General features: G+C 47.2%; 1 non-coding gene across 1 annotated transcript; it reads right to left on the bottom strand.

Moving 5' to 3' along the window:
* Nucleotides 1-5,354: 5,354 nt before the first annotated feature.
* On the bottom strand, nt 5,355-5,427 carry trnav-uac (transfer RNA valine (anticodon UAC)). The gene has a single exon. It is a non-coding gene; the product is annotated as a tRNA-Val (tRNA).
* Between the last annotated feature and the right edge of the window lie 11,474 nt (nt 5,428-16,901).

The raw sequence follows: 16,901 nt of genomic DNA, 5'->3' as shown, positions 1-16,901 counted from the left end.
TGGCACATTGCCCACAGTCCACAGTCATCGGGTTATGTGGAGCTTTTAAACTACACCATTAAAGAAAGGCTGCGGAAGGAAACGGGAAACTCACCCCAAAAGTGGGTAGAGGTCTTACCATTGGTCGAATGGGGATCCGAGCCAGCCAGTCAAAGAGCACGGGGTAGTCCCCATACGAGCTCATGTCTGGCCGGATCATGCGGACCCCCACCCATGTCCTAGCCCCGGTGCTGACAAAAGGTCAGCTCAGAGAGGTGAACTGGGACTGGTTTGTCAGGAACCTGTTTGAACACCTCAACCAGATTCGCTGGCAGGCTGCTAGTAACATGGGCAGACAGCATCAGAGTAACCGTTTGCTGCTAGAACCCAGCAAACACCACGATAGGGGACCACGTCATGGTGAGGAACCATGCTTGGGTCGGGGTTTGTGAAGCATTATATATGGGGCCATATAGCATTGTCGACAAGGTAAGCCCGATGGTCTATGCCATAAAGCTGCCCCGCTGTACTAAGTGGTTCCACATCAACCAGTGCAATCTGTACAACCCAGGGTCAGCCAAGCACAGAGGGCAGCCGAAATGTGTGAACTGTCCTCAGGACAGGGACCCTCCGTTGGCCGCCCCCGACGGTGGAGGGCCCACAGGGAATGTGGCAGGCTCAGAAACCGTGCCTATAGGGACGGTGAATTGCACAACTGGAGGGGCTATCCCACCCATCGTTTGGGATTCGGACGCACCCCCAGTCACCCAAGCCCTGAGAAGGACCCTCCGTAAACCACTGCCAAAGATACCGTGGTCACCGGCAGCTGAGCCTCAGAGATTCGATCCTCGGAGAAGTGCAGCCCGACAGGAAAGGCCAAAGGTCAGAAGTACAGAGGCCGCTCAGAGTAGGGACCCCCAGCCAGCCGCCTCCAGCGGTGAGGGTCCCATAGGAGCAGTAGCATCGAGCTGTCCCTGAGACAAGGGTCTCCAGCTCACCGGCTGCAGGGAAACCCCAGCATCCGGCCGGCTATCAGACCGCACCAGGCATGGGCCTGACAGGGACTAACCAGGCCACCCGGAGACGGGTGGCTGTTGTACACAGCTCTAATTTTTAGTCGAAGGTAGCTGACTGCATCATTTTACATTTTCAGGTTTAATTTAGAATTGAGGGTAATGTTGCAGTAATGTTTAGGTGATTGTTTTGAGTTTGTCTTGTGTGTCAGCCAGCCTGAGAGCAGTTCTCAAGGGCAGGATCCAGACATTATCGGGTGATGGACAAACCTCAGGAAACCAATTGATGTTGTTTAATTTTAATCTATGTTCTTCCTTCTGTAATGTGGTTGTACGTTGACTACATGCTGGTGAATATAATGCAATTGAAATGAAATGTAACTGTGCTGAAATGCAATTGTACGGATTGAACCCCCTCCAATCTGGGAGTGTGGAAACGTAAAAAGTTTGTTCCTGTAAAGGGAAAAGTGTGTATCTGTGGTGATGTTGCATAAGTGTAATGCATATTTTGGTATTAGTTTATTTCTTGAGAGCCAGGAACTTTGCTCACCTGTAAGATGATACCATAAATGACATGGTATCACAGCGGGGGAATGTAGAATTTACCAATATCTCGCAAAGATGCCTGGTACCTTTCCCCTGCAGAGAAGAAGAATCCCTTTCTGGGCTTTTAAAATGAGTTTAAAGGAGCAGACGACGCCTGCAGGGGATAAAAGGAAATGCACTCATCGAGACCCCCCCCCCCCCGACCCCCCAGTGTTTGGACTCATATGAAAGAGAATTCAAAATGGACCTAAATTTCAGAAGCCTGAGATCCCCTAAACATCTATGGGAAGGAGCAGATCAATTTTAAGATTCTACAACATTTTGGCTGCGAAAAGAGTACTGAGTACAGAAGTTGGGGCTAAACTCTGTGAAGCACATTCATGTATTAAGGATCCCAGACTGTCTGGGGGGAACTAGTCACCCCCTAAGAGATAATCGAATTACCCAATCAAGCACAATGGAAATCATGGTCAGGAAACTGGACAATCCTAAAACAATGCAAAACCAGTGATAGCACATTCTCACATCCTAATCGAGTTACTGCCGACAAAGGAGACATTTGAAAATCAATGGACTGAACAGTTTAAACAGAGCCCAAGAGATTTGATGGGAGATAACAAAGCCTTTTTTGGGGGATATATCTATCCCCCAGTTTTACAAGGAAAAACTAACAGAACACAGACTGGAACACGCACTGACTCGAACAAGGATAGAGACTGGAACACAGACACAGACACAAGCAGCCTGCTTCCTCTACAGTGAAGAAATGGAACAGTGAAGGAAACTACCAGAATTCATGAAGAACTGACCGAGCACGAGGCCCACGAAACGGAAGGTTGTCAGCAACCAAATTGACAATCACTCTACAATCTACTTCTGCACGACCCAACGGGGGAGAAATTACCAAAAGGGACTAACTAAAACTATTCCTAACCAAAGAAAGTCGGTACTTACCCCATACATCCAAAACGCAACTTAGCGTATCAACGGACGCACCCCAACCGAAGACTACGCAGTCCGAAGTCCTCTCCTCTGTCCGGGGTACGGCTCGCCTAGAAGGCCAAGTGCAGCGAACCCCGAAACCACGATTCACCGGCAACTGTCTGAAGGGATTGGTGAGCATAGCCCCTGAACCCTAAGAGCTATAACTTAGTTAGTTAGGGGGATTGGGAGGGCGGAGGCTGGGATAACTTGTGTAAATGTATCTGCATTCTCCTCGTTACTCCATTTACAGTTTAAGCTGTATTCTTTTCCCCACAGGCTGTAATTTGACAATTTATTCAATGTGTTGTACCCCTCAGTGTGTATTGGTCTGTGTGTGTTATTAAAGGTGTGCCTATTACTTCTTTATAAACACAATAAAGCAATATCTGCTTCCTACCTGGAAACCGATTGTCTGTCCAAGTCTTTCACAGTCCCTTCATAATTCCAGTGTCGAGAACCAAGGGTGAGCGAGCGATTCGGAACCGCTCATATAAGGTCAGAAGGGCAAGCGGACCCCCTGAAAACCACCCCTTACACTGCTCCTTCATAACCGATCTTATTCCTCTCACTACTTCTTTACCCATGGATTCCTCGTGAGGTTGTGGTGACCTGAAATGTCTAAAATCTTAATTTAAAACTAGAGCTCTTAAACATTCTTGAACTCATATCGTGCTATTATATACATCTGCCACCCGTCTCCGACTGGCCAAGTTAATCCCTGTTTTTCTCCTTCCCTTATTCAGCCTCTGGTTTGCCTGTGTGGTCGGCGGTAAGGCGCTCTGTACCGCAGGACCCAGAGTGTTCTGACTGGAGGTGTGCCTGAGTCCCACATTATCGGGGGAATGGCCCCTCTGGGGCAACAACACACTTCCCCTTTAGGTGTGGCTGCTGAGTTCATTTCATTAACTGAGGGTTCTGCACAGCCGGGGGCTGTAGGCTGGGGACTCTCAGTTAGTGGCTGGTCCACCACGACCTCTCCTGTGAGTCCCTCACCGCCGTAGGCTGCCGGCTGGGGATCCCTGTCCGTAGACTGATCCCTGATCTTGGGTATTCTCTGACGGATGGCCAACCTCCCGGGGCTGACCCACTGAAACTGGGGCACTGGTGACCACGGTGTTTCCGGGAAGCGAGCCGGGACAGCTTTGTCAGGAATCTGTTTGATCATCTTAAACAGATTCACTGGCAGGCTGCTAACAACATGGGCAATGAACTCAGCACTTTAGCTCGAGTGTTCAGGACAGAACGCGCCCCTGAGCATGTATGAGGAAAAAGCTCCAGAAAATATTCTCGGCCAGGGAGCTTTCGCTTGTGAGGCGAACGTGTTAAGCGCAACACTGCGGAAACATCTCCACTTTCAGCACCAGGTCAGACAGAAATGTGAAGCGAGCAGGTGGACTGCAGAATCCCACTTTTAAGGAGTTGGTCGTGGTGTCGAACAATGAGTTTCAATAAATGATTAAAAATAAGAAATGTCAAAGTCGAACTTGCATCTCCAGAGGAGACTGCGATCTGAACACAGCACTTTAAACCACTCCGCCACCCTGTGTATTCAATGCTAGATGTGGCCACCTGCCGGTTGATTTTGAACTTTTGTGTCCTGACACATGAAATAAATGAGGGCAGCAGGCGTATCTCTGCCTGACACCGGGGAAACAGTGAGACAGATCTTGGAGCAAGGGTCTGGTTATTGCCAAACAGCAAAGAAAATATTTTCTGGAAGAACAATGTTGAAAATAATTGCAACCCCAACATGATTAGAACACACAACCTTTCGATTTGGAGTCAGGCGAGCAACCATTGCGTCACAAGGTCCACACATGAAGTTTGAGATGTTCGGCGATATGAAGGTTTCACAATACAAGGGGCTTTAAAATCCCCGCCCATTCCCACCAGGTGTCAGAAGCAGCGCTCACCTGCCAGTCACCGTATGTTTTTTTCTAAAACTTTTGTATTGTTTTCACGGGAAAGCATCATTCATTAACCCCTCACCTTCTTTTGCACAATGAAAGAAATGCTAACTGTGGAAGAGTCGATTCTTCAATCATTTGTCCTGTGCTTTGTGGAGCGGGCAGGGAAGTGGACCTGAGTCCATGATCGGATCGGCCATGATCGTATTCAATGTCGGAGCAGGCTCGAGGGGCGTATGGTCGACTACTGCTCCTATTTCTTATCTTCTTATGTTCTTATGCATGTTGACCCATTTTACTCACTGGATTTTAGGAGTCTGGTTCAAAATTCTTCATTGCTGATGACACCAGGAATCTGGGGCAACTTTTGTCAAATTTAACAGCACCGGTTATTCCGACCGTGCAGAGAAAATAGAATCAGTAGTGAAGATAAAATACTACGGTGCTCATTTTCAGATTCAATGCAGCAGGATTTCAAATAAAGTAAAAGAAGTTTACAGTGAAAAGATTTATAAGTGTTACTTGTATTTATGTCTTTAATTAAACTTTGTGGCGTCTGATTCCCGTTCATGCCTCTGCTGAAGAAGAAAGGAGGGTTTGACGTTGACCAGACTGCACTGCCCCTGATATTTGTGAGCTCATCCTTTATATTCAGTGGTTTCTCACCCTTTGATGGGCTGCAGTGCGGCGGATATCACGTTGGCCTCACACGCAAAAGGTCCCCGGTGGATCCGTTTTCTCTCACTGAAAGTTATCTATTATTGAAGTGAAATAAAGAACAATGAAGGAATAAGGGAGCCCCTTTGCCAGGAGAATAAATAGCAAATAAAAACAGCAAATTCTGCAAATCTAAGCAAATCAGGCAGCATTTGCCAGGAGACTCAACTCGCCTCCGATTGTTCCCATTTTGCAAGTTTAAACAAAATGCTTCTGCCAGGGATCGAACCAGGGATTTTTTGCGTGTAAAGCAAACATGATAACCACTACACTACAGAAGCAACTGGCACAACAGCCCCAACAGAGGGGAGCTGACCAGTGAGCTCCCTCTGTGCTGATCGGGAATGAGGAGGCTCACCTGAAACAACTTCTGTCCCACACAGAAAGCTCTCAATCGTTCTCCTCCGCTGCCCTTTACAGAAATGTCACGGATCACCCAGCCACCGTGTTCACTTCCACATCCTCACAGTGGGGCCACAGAGGCTCCTACCGTCTCCCCGCGATCAGCGAACTCACCCAGTTTATTAAATTAAACCCGGAACACGTGCCCGGCAAAGGGCAGGAGAAGCCAGATAGTCTGTAAGCTCGGTCTATCACAGAAAGTATTGGTATTCATGGTGCTTACAGCAATTATTAATTGTCTCAGAGACCTCAATTATTTTTATGCGATGAATTGATCGAGTATCGTTACCAGGTTCGTGCGCCGGATCTTAACCCCTCGACCAACAGGGAACAGTTATGATAGATGTTGATATATTTATATATATTTATATATGAACCTGAATATCAACGGCTAGCTACCTTGACCTCATGGCGAACAGCAGTGCATCTAACATTGAGTGAAGTAAATTGTTCCACAATGAAACCCATTTCATCTTTAGTTCCCTTTTAAACACGAGAAACTGAGACAGGGGGAATAGAGAAATAAAAGCCCAGGGATACAGACAAGAGGAAGAGAGAAGGGGAAAGATACTGTCCCCACCCAGAACTAATGCACAAACCCCTCTGCTGCGCTCGGGGTGGCCACACACAGCCTGGATACACTAACGGGAGAACACCAGCGGCAGGTCGGGGCCATAAAAGGAACGGCGAGCGGTCCTGGGAGCAGCTTGGAGATCCCGGGAGACTCCTCCAGGGAGCAGCGCGAGCTGGTGCAGGAGGGCAGCGGCAGCCAAGTGTGATGTCATCAAGGTCCAGGTCGGTGATTGGAGCGTGGGCAGATACAGCAGGAGCGGCGAGATCGGGGCGAAGGAGTGGCGAGAGACTGTGGAGGGATGTGATCAGGGCCCAGGGGCGGGATGAGTTCAAGGCCAGGGACCCAGGGGCAGCACGGGCCAGCCCACACTGCGATATGTGTGCGCACTGGGTCCGTGCAGCAGAGCTGGTCTCCAGTCGTCTTGTTTAACCCTTGCCACTGGACGAATACTTCGCTCTGTGAAGCCCGTGTGATGGCTGGGGTGCAACGGCCATCACACGTTAAAAAAATCCACGCACAGGTATCTTCCACCCTTCAACATACATTTCAGGACCTGGAATATTGAAACACCTGTTAACTCATCCTTTTTTGGCGAGGAAGCAAGTCATCCTCGCTTCGAGGGACTGCATATGATGATGATGAACTGGATTTGCTGCAGTCCGCGGGCAGCTGGTGATGAAAGCGGGCGTGAGAGGGTGAGTGACAGGTGGGCACTGCTTCTGATGCTGTCTGACCCACGGTGGGAGTGGCCGGGGATTTTAAAGCCCTTTCATTGCACCAATGCAGGGTAAATGAAACTGTGTTTCAGGAACCTTCATGTATACAAACATGAACAATTTGCAGTATAGACCTCGTGGGGCAACGGTCGTGTGTCTGACTCGAGATCATAAGGCTGTGTATTCAAATCATGTCGGGATCATTATTCTTCAAGAATTGTAAACTTCTTTGCTGTTTGGCAATAACCTCACACTTGCTCCAAGGTTTGTCTCACTGTTTCCCTGGTGTCAGGCACAGATATGCCAGATGCTCTCATTTACTTCATGTAACAAGACACAAAAGTTCAAAATTTAAATGAACTTACAGTCTGGATGGCCGAGCCGTCGAAGGTGCTGCGTTCAGTTTGCAGTCTGCTCTTAAAGCGCGGTTTCAAATCCCTTTTCTTATTTTTAGTCATTAAGCAAAACTCATTTGCTTGGCACCACGGCCAGCTCCTTAAAAGTGGGATTCAGCAGTTCACCTGCTCGCTTAACATTTCCGTCTGACCTGGTGCTGAAAGTGGAGATGTTTCCGCAGTGTAGCGGTTAACACGTTCGCCTCACACGCGAAAGCTCACCGGGTGGGAATATTTTCTGGAACTTTCTCCTCATGCATGATCATAAACATGTAAGGATTAGGAGCCGGAGTAGGCCATTCGGCCCCTCGAGCCTGGTCCACCATTCAAGAAGATCCTGGCAGTTCTTCGACATCAAGTTTAAACATCTGGGGCGGAGCCAACAGGCGCCTGGTTGCAATCAGTGACAAAAACGTATGCTTTAGCAGAAGCACAGCGAGCTCAGTTGATACAGCGTGAGATTTTTAATCTCAGGTTCTCGGGTTCGAACACCAAGTTTGTTGATTCCTTTTTAACTACATTTTATGTTGCTTTCACGGGAATACATCGTTAATTAACCGATGATCTTCTTTTGCACAAATAAAGAAATTATAACTGAAGGAGAGTCCATAATTGGATAATTTATCTCTGCTCTGCAAGTTAATTCTTAAACCATAAACCATTTTACACACTGCTTTCGGGGTCCGGTTCAAAATGTTCATTGCTTTAACATCAACAGGAGACTGGGGCAACAGTGAGACTGACTTTAGAGCAAGGGTCTGGTTATTGTGAAACACCAAAGAAAATATACATTCAGGAAGAATAACATCGAAAGGAAATGTGACCCGACACCCAGAAAGAAGTGTTAAGACAGAAGATGAAATGCTGCATCCCTTTCTGCAAAAAATTCCTTTCACAAACATTTCTCTGACCGAAGCTGCACAAAACAAAAATGTTAGTTTCAAAGTCATTAAACTCCCGAATTTCCGGTTCACCGGAATCTCCTGAATCAGATGCCTCTAGTTTTGCCAACTCAATCCATGTCCCTTTGCAATGTTCTGCTTCCACCCACACTATGAACTGTGCCACTAACTTATAGAATCATGGAATGGTTACAGCACGGAAGGCCATTCGGCCCGTCGAGCCCGTGCCGACTCTCAGCGAGTCCCACTCCCCCGCCCTTTCCCTGCAATTGTTTTTCCTTCAGACACTGATCCAGCTCCCGTTTGAAAGATAAGATTGAGTCTGCCTCCACCACCCTTTCAAGCCGTGCATTCCAGATCCTAACCACTTGCTGCTAAATGGTCATCTCCTGTTCCTATGTGTAAAGTCTGGGAAACACGAGATCAATTCCTGCCACACTCACAGACTTCCTAAATATAGCACCGTCTTTCTATTCTCGTAAAACCAGCTCCTGAAGTGTAGGCCAGCTGTGTAGGTGAAAGCTCTGGTTATGTTCCGAACATCACTTCAATTGCAGTGTTTCCGTAGTGTAGTGGTTGTCACATTTTCTGCACCCGCGAATGATCTTTGGTTCGAAACTGGGCGGAAACATTTTGAAAACCCGTTTAATTAAATATTAGAAAAAATGGATTTATTCATATTAATGTTTCAATATTAACAAAACACAATGTCCCACAGCCTTGTTAAATTTTCTGATATCGATGTTCAGTTCTGTATGCACTCAAACTCGACACTTGAACTGAATGCTCATAAAAGTATTGGAGTGGGAACTCACTGGTTAACAGCACAGCTGGCAATGTTTGCGGAATATATTCGTGACACCAAAGCACACAATGACAAGCTGGAACTGTGCGGCACAGTATCCTCGGGGAAAACAGTTGAAGTCCCTAAGAGGGCTTAAACCACCAACTTTTTGGTCAACAACCGAACACGCTAACCCATTGCGCCACAGAGACTGACGCAAGTGTATACTTCAAGACATCCCAAACCAGGGTGTCCGTCAGTTAAAGCTTCAGATTGCTCTGACCAGTTGGAACTTGTCCACTTTCAGTTGCACTTTTCCCAAATAAAGGGTGGGACATTCATTGTCGATGCGTGGAAGCAGTCTGATCCCGCACACTGCAGACACTTCCATGTCACCACCAACCAGCTCTCCCACAACCAGTGTGAGCTACCTTCCAGCCTTCCGGTGCCTTGTCTGTGAGCAAGTATTCTGATTGTCCCGAAGCCGGTATTAGGTTTTAATTCCTTTTCTGCTCCTGACTGCGGATATTCCTGTGATTAAACGCGAACTAAATGCTTGCAGGGACAGTTGGATTCACCATTCCTTTGCTTGGTGAAATTTCAAAGATTGAAAGTGATGCACATCAACCCCAAACCTCGTCACCTACTCGCTAACCGCTACACGCTGCTCCCGTGAGATGGAAGCCCAGTTGCTGTTTCAAGCTTGAATGCAGGAACAAGCAGAACTCATTCAAAAGAAAGTCCAAGTCCATGAGGCACCTGATTATTTGCACCGAACTCCTTCGCAATGAGTTGAGGTTCCGTGTGGGGTGATTTGGTTACATCTTTCCCCACACTACAACACTTCAAACATAACTCAACGGCTGTAAATGCTTTGGGGCGACATGAGTTCCTGAAAGGCTCTGCAGAAATGTAAGTCCTTCTTGGCAAAATTTAGTTCCCACTACCATTGCGCCATGAGGTCTAGACAGCTAGCCGTTGATATTCAGGTCCATAAGTAAATATATATTTTTATATTTATACAAATTATCGAAGCTGTTCCCTGGTCGAGTGGTTAAGATCCCGAGCATTAACCCTTTCCATTCTCAATCAGTTCATCGCAGAAACATAATTGAGGTGTGTGAGAGGATTAATGATTGCTGTAATCGCCGTTAATAACCCCACTACTATCTGTTACAGAACGAGCTTACACACTCTCCCGCTTCTCCTGCCCTTTGCTGGACACGTGTCCCGGGTTTAATTTTACAAACTGGGCGAGTTCGCTGATCGCGGGGAGACGGTAGGAGCCTCTGTGGCCCCACTGTGAGGATGTGGAAGTGAACACGGTGGCTGAGTGATCCGTGACATTTCTGTAAAGGCAGCGGAGGAGAAGGATTGAGAACTTTCAGTGTGGGACAGAAGTTGTTTCAGGTGAGCCAACACATTCCTGATCCTCCTCTCTTCTTAGATAATCCCCGGAGTCGAGGATGACTTGCTTCCACATTAAAAATCAGTGGTGATCAGCACAGAGGGAGCTCACTGGTCAGCTCCCCTCTGTTGGGGTTGCTGTGCCAGAGGTTTCCCTAGTGTAGCGGTTATCACGTTTGCTTTACACGTGAAAAGCCGCCGGTTTGATCCCGGGCGGGAACATTATGTTTAAATTTCCTATCGGGGAACAATCGGAGGCGAGTCTCGTCTCCTGGCAAATGCTAACTGACCTGCTGAGATTTCCAGCATTTGCTGTTTTTATTTGCTATTTATTCTCTTCGCAAAAGGGCTCCCTTATTCCTTAATTGCTCTTTATTTCACCAATAAATAGATAACTTCTAGCGAGAGAAAACGGATCCACCGGGGAACTTTAGCGTGTCGGAATAACCAGTGCTGTTAAATATGACAAAAGTTGCCCCAGATTCCTGGTGTCGCCAGCGATGAGGATTTTGAACCAGACTCCTAAAACACAGTGTGTAAACTGGGATATGGTTTAACAGTAAACATGCAAAGCACAGAACAAATGATTGAAGTATCGACTGTCCCTCAGTCAGCATTTCTTTCTTTGTACAAAAGAAGATGACGGGTTACTTAATGAACTTACCCGTGAAAACAACACAAAAGTTAAACAAAAACATGCGGTGACTGGCAGGTGAGCGCTTCTTCTGATACCTGGTGGGAATGGACGGGGATTTTAAAGCCCCTTGTATTGCAGAATCTTCATATAGACGAACATCTCAAGCTTACTGTGTCGGCCTCGTGGTTCAACGGTAGCGCATCTGACTCCAGATCAGAAGGTTGCGTGTTCAAATCACATCGAGGTCACTGCTCCTTTGGGTAATCCCGGAATTAATATTTTCTTTGCTGTTTGGCAATAACCAGACCCGTGCTCCAAGGTGTGTCTCATTGTTTCCCCGGTGTCAGTCAGAGAAACACCTGTTGCCCTCATTTATTTCTTGTGACAAGACACAAAAGTTCAAAATCAACCTGCAGGTGGCCATACACAGCACTGGATAGTCAGGACAGCCGAGCGGTCTATGCTGTTGTATTCAGTCTGCTCTGAAAAAGTGCGTTCACATCCCGCGTCTCGCACCTTTAATTATTTGTCATTAAGCAAAACTCATTTGCTTGGCACAACGATCAGCTCCTAAAAAGTGGGATCCTGCAGTTCACCTGCTCGCTCAGCATCTCCGTCTGACCTGGTGCTGAAGGTGGAGATGTTTCCGCAGTGTGGCCGTTCACACGTTCACCTTACTGTCATGTATCTCACACTACTCTACAATTCTAAGTCGTTTTGAACATCTCTTTCAGCCAGGTGTGGGTACATTCAAAGGGGCTAAAGTTAAAATCTACATCACACAGGATGCCAGACCGGTCCATCACAAGGCGAGAGCTGTGCCTTATGTGATGAGGGAAAAGATTGAACACGAACTGGACCTGTGGGAAGGCATTATCTCATCCGTGGAATTTAGCGACTGGTCAAGTCCCATCATCCCCGTCATGAAGCCTGATGGATCCGTACAAATCTGTGGGGATTGCAAGTCTACCATAAACAGAGTCTCCCGACAGGACCAATACCCGCTTCCCAGAGCAGAGGACCTATTTGCCACGTTGGCTGGAGGAAAACTTTTCTCGAAACGAGATCTTACATCTGCGTATATGACGCAAGAACTGACCGAAGAGTCTCAGCTACTCACCACCATCAACACACATCGAGGCCTTTTTATGTACAATCGATGCCCATTCGGCATCAGGTCGGCAGCTGCTATATTCCAGCGCAACATGGAGAGTCTGCTCAAGTCCATCCTGGGGACGGTTGTGTTTCAAGATGACATACTCATCACGGGCAGGGACACCGACTCCCATCTCCGCAATTTGCAGGAAGTACTAAGTCGATTGGATCGAGTAGGCCTAAGAGTTAAGAAATCCAAGTGTCTGTTTCTCGCGCCTGAGGTTGAATTTTTGGGCAGAAGGATTGCCGCTGATGGAATCCCCCCAACAGAATCAAAAACGGAAGCAATTCGTCTGGCACCCAGGCCCTGGAATATCTCGGAACTGCCCGCCTTTCTCGGGCTATTCAATTACTTTGGGAACTTTATGCAGAACTTGAGCACGCTGCTGGAGCCTCTCCACGTGCTACTCAAAAAGGGGTGCGATTGGTTTTGTGGGACGCCCAAGAACGCGCCTTCAATAAAGAACTCAATCTTCTATGTTCCAACAGTGTTTTAGCCTTTTTTGACCCGGTAAAAAGTTAGTTCTTACTAGTGATGCATCAACGTACGGGGTCGGGTGCGTTTTACAGCATGTCAATGATGCGGGTAAATTACAACATATTGCTTATGCCTCCAGGTCACTTTCGCGGTCGGCGTGCGGGTACGGTATGGTTGAGAAGAAGGCGCTCGCGTGCGTGTACGGTGTCAAAAAGATGCACCAATACCTTTTCGTGGCCAAGTTCAGGTTAGAAACCAACCATAAACCCCTCACGTCCCTGCTATCTGAGTGCAAGGCAATAAACGCCAAAGCCTCGGCGCACATTCAGCGGTGGGCACTCATGCTGGTGTCTTACGACTACATAATAAGGCACAGACCAGGCACAGACAACTGTGCCGACGCGCTTAGCAGGCTACCCCTGACGACCACGGAAGGTTCGGACGAACAGGACTGTGAGATGGTCATGGCAATCAGTGCCTTTTAATCCACAGGTTCGCCCATGATGTCTCACCAAATCAGAGCCTGGACGACCAGCCACACCACGTTATCCTTCGTCAAAATATGCGTTTTAACTGGTGACTGGGCAGAGACCCGTGATGCCTGCCCCGTGGGGATCAAACCTTTCCATAGGCGCAGGCATGAACTATCACTACAGGCAGACTGCCTGATGTGGGGCAGCCGAGTAATTATGCCCTTGCGAGGCTGAGAGTCGTTTGTCCGAGAGCTCCACCGCGAGCACCCGGGGATCGTCCGAATGAAGGCCATAGCCAGATCCCACGTCTGGTGGCCTGGCATTGACGCGGACTTGGAGCTCTGCATCCGTCGGTGCACCATTTGTGCCCAACTCAGTAATGCCCCCAGGGAGGCCCACAAAAACCGTTGTCGCGGGTGCATGTAGACTATGCAGGCCCATTCATGGGCAAAATGTTCCTCGTAGCCGTTGATGCATTTTCAAAATGGATCGAGATCACCATTTTAAACTCGAGTACTACCTCCACCACTGTGGAGAGCCTGAGAACCATGTTTGCAATGCACGGAATTCCTGACATATTGGTCAGTGATAATGGTCCGTGCTTCACTAGCGCAGAATTTCAAGAATTTATAGTTGACCACGGCATAAATCACGTTAAGACGGTACCGTTAAAGCCGGCCTCCAATGGCCAGGCGGAGCAAGCAGTGCAGATCATTAAACAAGGCATGCTCAGAATCCAAGGTCCCACGCTGCAGAGCCGCCTGTCGCGACTGCTGTTGGCATACAGATCTCGTCCACATTCGTTGACTGGGGTTGCCCCCGCGCAACTATTGATGAAATGAAACTTAAAGACCAGGCTCTCGTTAATCCTCCCAGACATGCATGAAATTGTTGAGGCTAAGCGCCGGAAGCTAACTGAGTACCATGACCTAAATTTGAGGGGGAGGTGGAATGAGATAGGGGACAAAGTGCTTGTGCTAAACTATGGCAGGGGTCCCAAATGACGTACAGGGACAGTAACAGGCAAGGAAGGAAACAGGCTACTGGTTGTACAAATGGACAATCGCCAAACCTGTCGGAGGCATGTAGACCAAGTAAAAAGTAGATTCACCAACAATACTGCAGGACGAAAGGCAGACTACAGTATGGAACTCACACCACACCTGGTGGGCAGACAGAGGGAACAACCTGAGGAAAGGGCAGTCTCAACTGAAAGCCCAGGCGAGATACCAGCAATCACACTGAAAGAAAAACAGGCACCAAGGCAAACAACTGAACCACAACTAAGACGCTCCACGCGAGAGCGTAGACCACCTGAGAGTCTGAATCTATAAAGACAATAAGACCTTGGGGGAGTTTGATGTCATGTATCTCACACTACTGTATATAACTGTATCTTACCATGCTATACATGACTGTAACACGATATGACCTGTAACCACAAGCATACGTTACCACCAGGGGTGCACTTGCAGGAGACACTGCATACCTGTTCCACACAGGTACATAAAGGCAGGTCTCAGGCAAGTGTGGCACATGAGAGCAGTGAAATAAAGGTGCAGGTCCAGAGTAACCTTGACTTCAGCATGTGCCTCGTCTGAGTCTGTACTGCAGGGTCAGGACTCAACACTTACAAGCGAAAGCTCACCGGGTGGTAATATTTTCTGGAGCTTTCTCCTGATGCATGCTCAGGGGCGAGTTTGTTCTCCTGTGAAAGGTTATAAGATCATAAACATGTCAGGATTCGGAGCCGGAGTCGGCCTTTCGGCCCCTCCAGCCTGGTCCACCATTCAAGAGGATTCTGTCAGTTCCTCGACAGCAAGTTTAAACATCTGGGGTGGAGCCAACAGGCGCCTGGCTGCAATCAGCGACAAAAAGGTGCATTTGGCAGAAGCCCGGCTAGGTCAATCGGTCGAGCATGAGAATCTTAATCTTGGATTCAGGGGTGCGAGACCCACGTTAATTGTTAAAACATGTCCCATTTTACACACTGTGCTTTAGGGATCTAATTCAAAATGTTCATTGCTGGTAACATCAACAGGAGACTGGGGAAACAGTGCGACTGACTTTAGAGCAAGGGTCTGGTTATTGTAAAACAGCAAATGAAATATCAATTCTGGAAGAATGACATCGAAAAGAAATGTGACCCCGACACACAGAAAGAAGTGTTAAGGCAGAAGATTAAATGCTGCATTCCTCTGTGCAAAAAATTCATTTCACAAACATTTCTCTGACCAAAACTGCACAAAACAAAAATGTTCCTTTCAAAGTCATTAAACTCCCGAATTTCCACACCCCCCGAATCTCCTGAATCAGATGCATCTTGTTTTGCCGACTCAATCAATGTCCCTTTGCAATGTTCTGCTTCTCGTAAAACCAGCTCCTGAAGTATAGTCCAGCTGTGTAGGTTAAAGCTCTGGTTATGTTCCTAACATTACTTCAAATGCAGTGTTTCCGTAGTGTAGTGGTTGTCACATTTGCCTCACGCGCGAAAAGTTCCTGGTTCAAAATTGGGTGGAAACATTTTGAAAACTTGCTCAATTAAATATTGGAAAAAATGGATTGATTCATATTCGTGGTTCAATATTAACAAAACACAATGTCCCACAACCTTGTAAAATTTTCTGATATCACTGTACAGTTCAGTATACACTCAAACTCTACACTTGAACTGAATGCTCATAAAAGTATTGGAGTGGGAACTCACTGGATAAGAGCACAGCTGGTAATGTTTGCGGAATATGTTTGTGCAGTCAAAACGCGCAATGACAAACTGGAACCGTGCAGCACCGAATCCTCAGGGAAAACACAGTTAAAAACTTCGCTTCTGGGTGGGCTTGAACCACCAACTTTTAGGTTAATAGCCCAACGCGCTAAACCATTGCGTCACAGAGACTGACGCAAGTGCACACTGCACGAGATCCAAAACCAGGGTGTCAGTCAGTTAAACCTTCAGATTGCTCCTAATGGGATGGAACTTGTCCACTCTCAGTTGTACTTTTCCCAAATAAACGTCGGGACATTCATTGTGGATGTATGGAAGCAGTCTGGTCCCGCACACTGCAGACACTTCCATGTCACCACCAACCAGCTCTCCCACAACCGGTGTGATCTACCTTCCAGCCTTCCGGTGCCTTGTCTGTGACGAAGTATTCTGATTGTCCCGAAGACGGTATTCGGTATTAATTCCTTTTCTGCTCCCGACTGCAGATATTCCTGTGAATAAACGCGAACAAAGTGCTTACAGGGTCAGTTCGATTGACCGTTTCTTTGCTTGGTGAAATTTCAAAGATTGAAAGCGACGCACATCAACCTCAGAAAATGCTGGAAACACTCAGCAGGTCGGGCAGTATCTGTGGAGGTGGGGAAGTGGGAATAATCGATTGGTTTGTTTGCGGCTTTGATCTGCTGCTGGGAAGTGAGGCAGTGCTGCAGGATTCTATTTTTCGAGGTGTAAGCAGAGGTTTCCGTCGTGTAACGGTTATCACGTTCGCCACACATGTGAAATATCCTTGGTTTGAGCACGGACAGAAACATTGTTTTGGAGAATATTTTTCTGTGGAATACATTTTTTAAAAGTAGCCCCAGGTTCCTTGTATCATGAGCGATGGGCATTTTAACTCACTCTCCTAAAATACAGTGTGTGTAAAATCAGATAGGGGATAAAACTTCATCAATGATTAAAGTTCCTTAACTCATTAAAGTTCAGTTCTTGAAGTTTCCATCAATTCATTTCAAAAACATAATTGAAGTGTGTGAGAGAATTAATAATGGGCTTTAATCGTTAAGGACCCCATTACTTTATGTTATAGACCCAGGTTACACACTCTCT

Source organism: Pristiophorus japonicus, unplaced genomic scaffold, assembly GCF_044704955.1.
Source record: "Pristiophorus japonicus isolate sPriJap1 unplaced genomic scaffold, sPriJap1.hap1 HAP1_SCAFFOLD_42, whole genome shotgun sequence".
Taxonomy (NCBI): domain Eukaryota; kingdom Metazoa; phylum Chordata; class Chondrichthyes; family Pristiophoridae; genus Pristiophorus; species Pristiophorus japonicus.
Note: the sequence above shows the minus strand (reverse complement) of the source record. Positions and strands in the feature narration are given on the sequence as shown.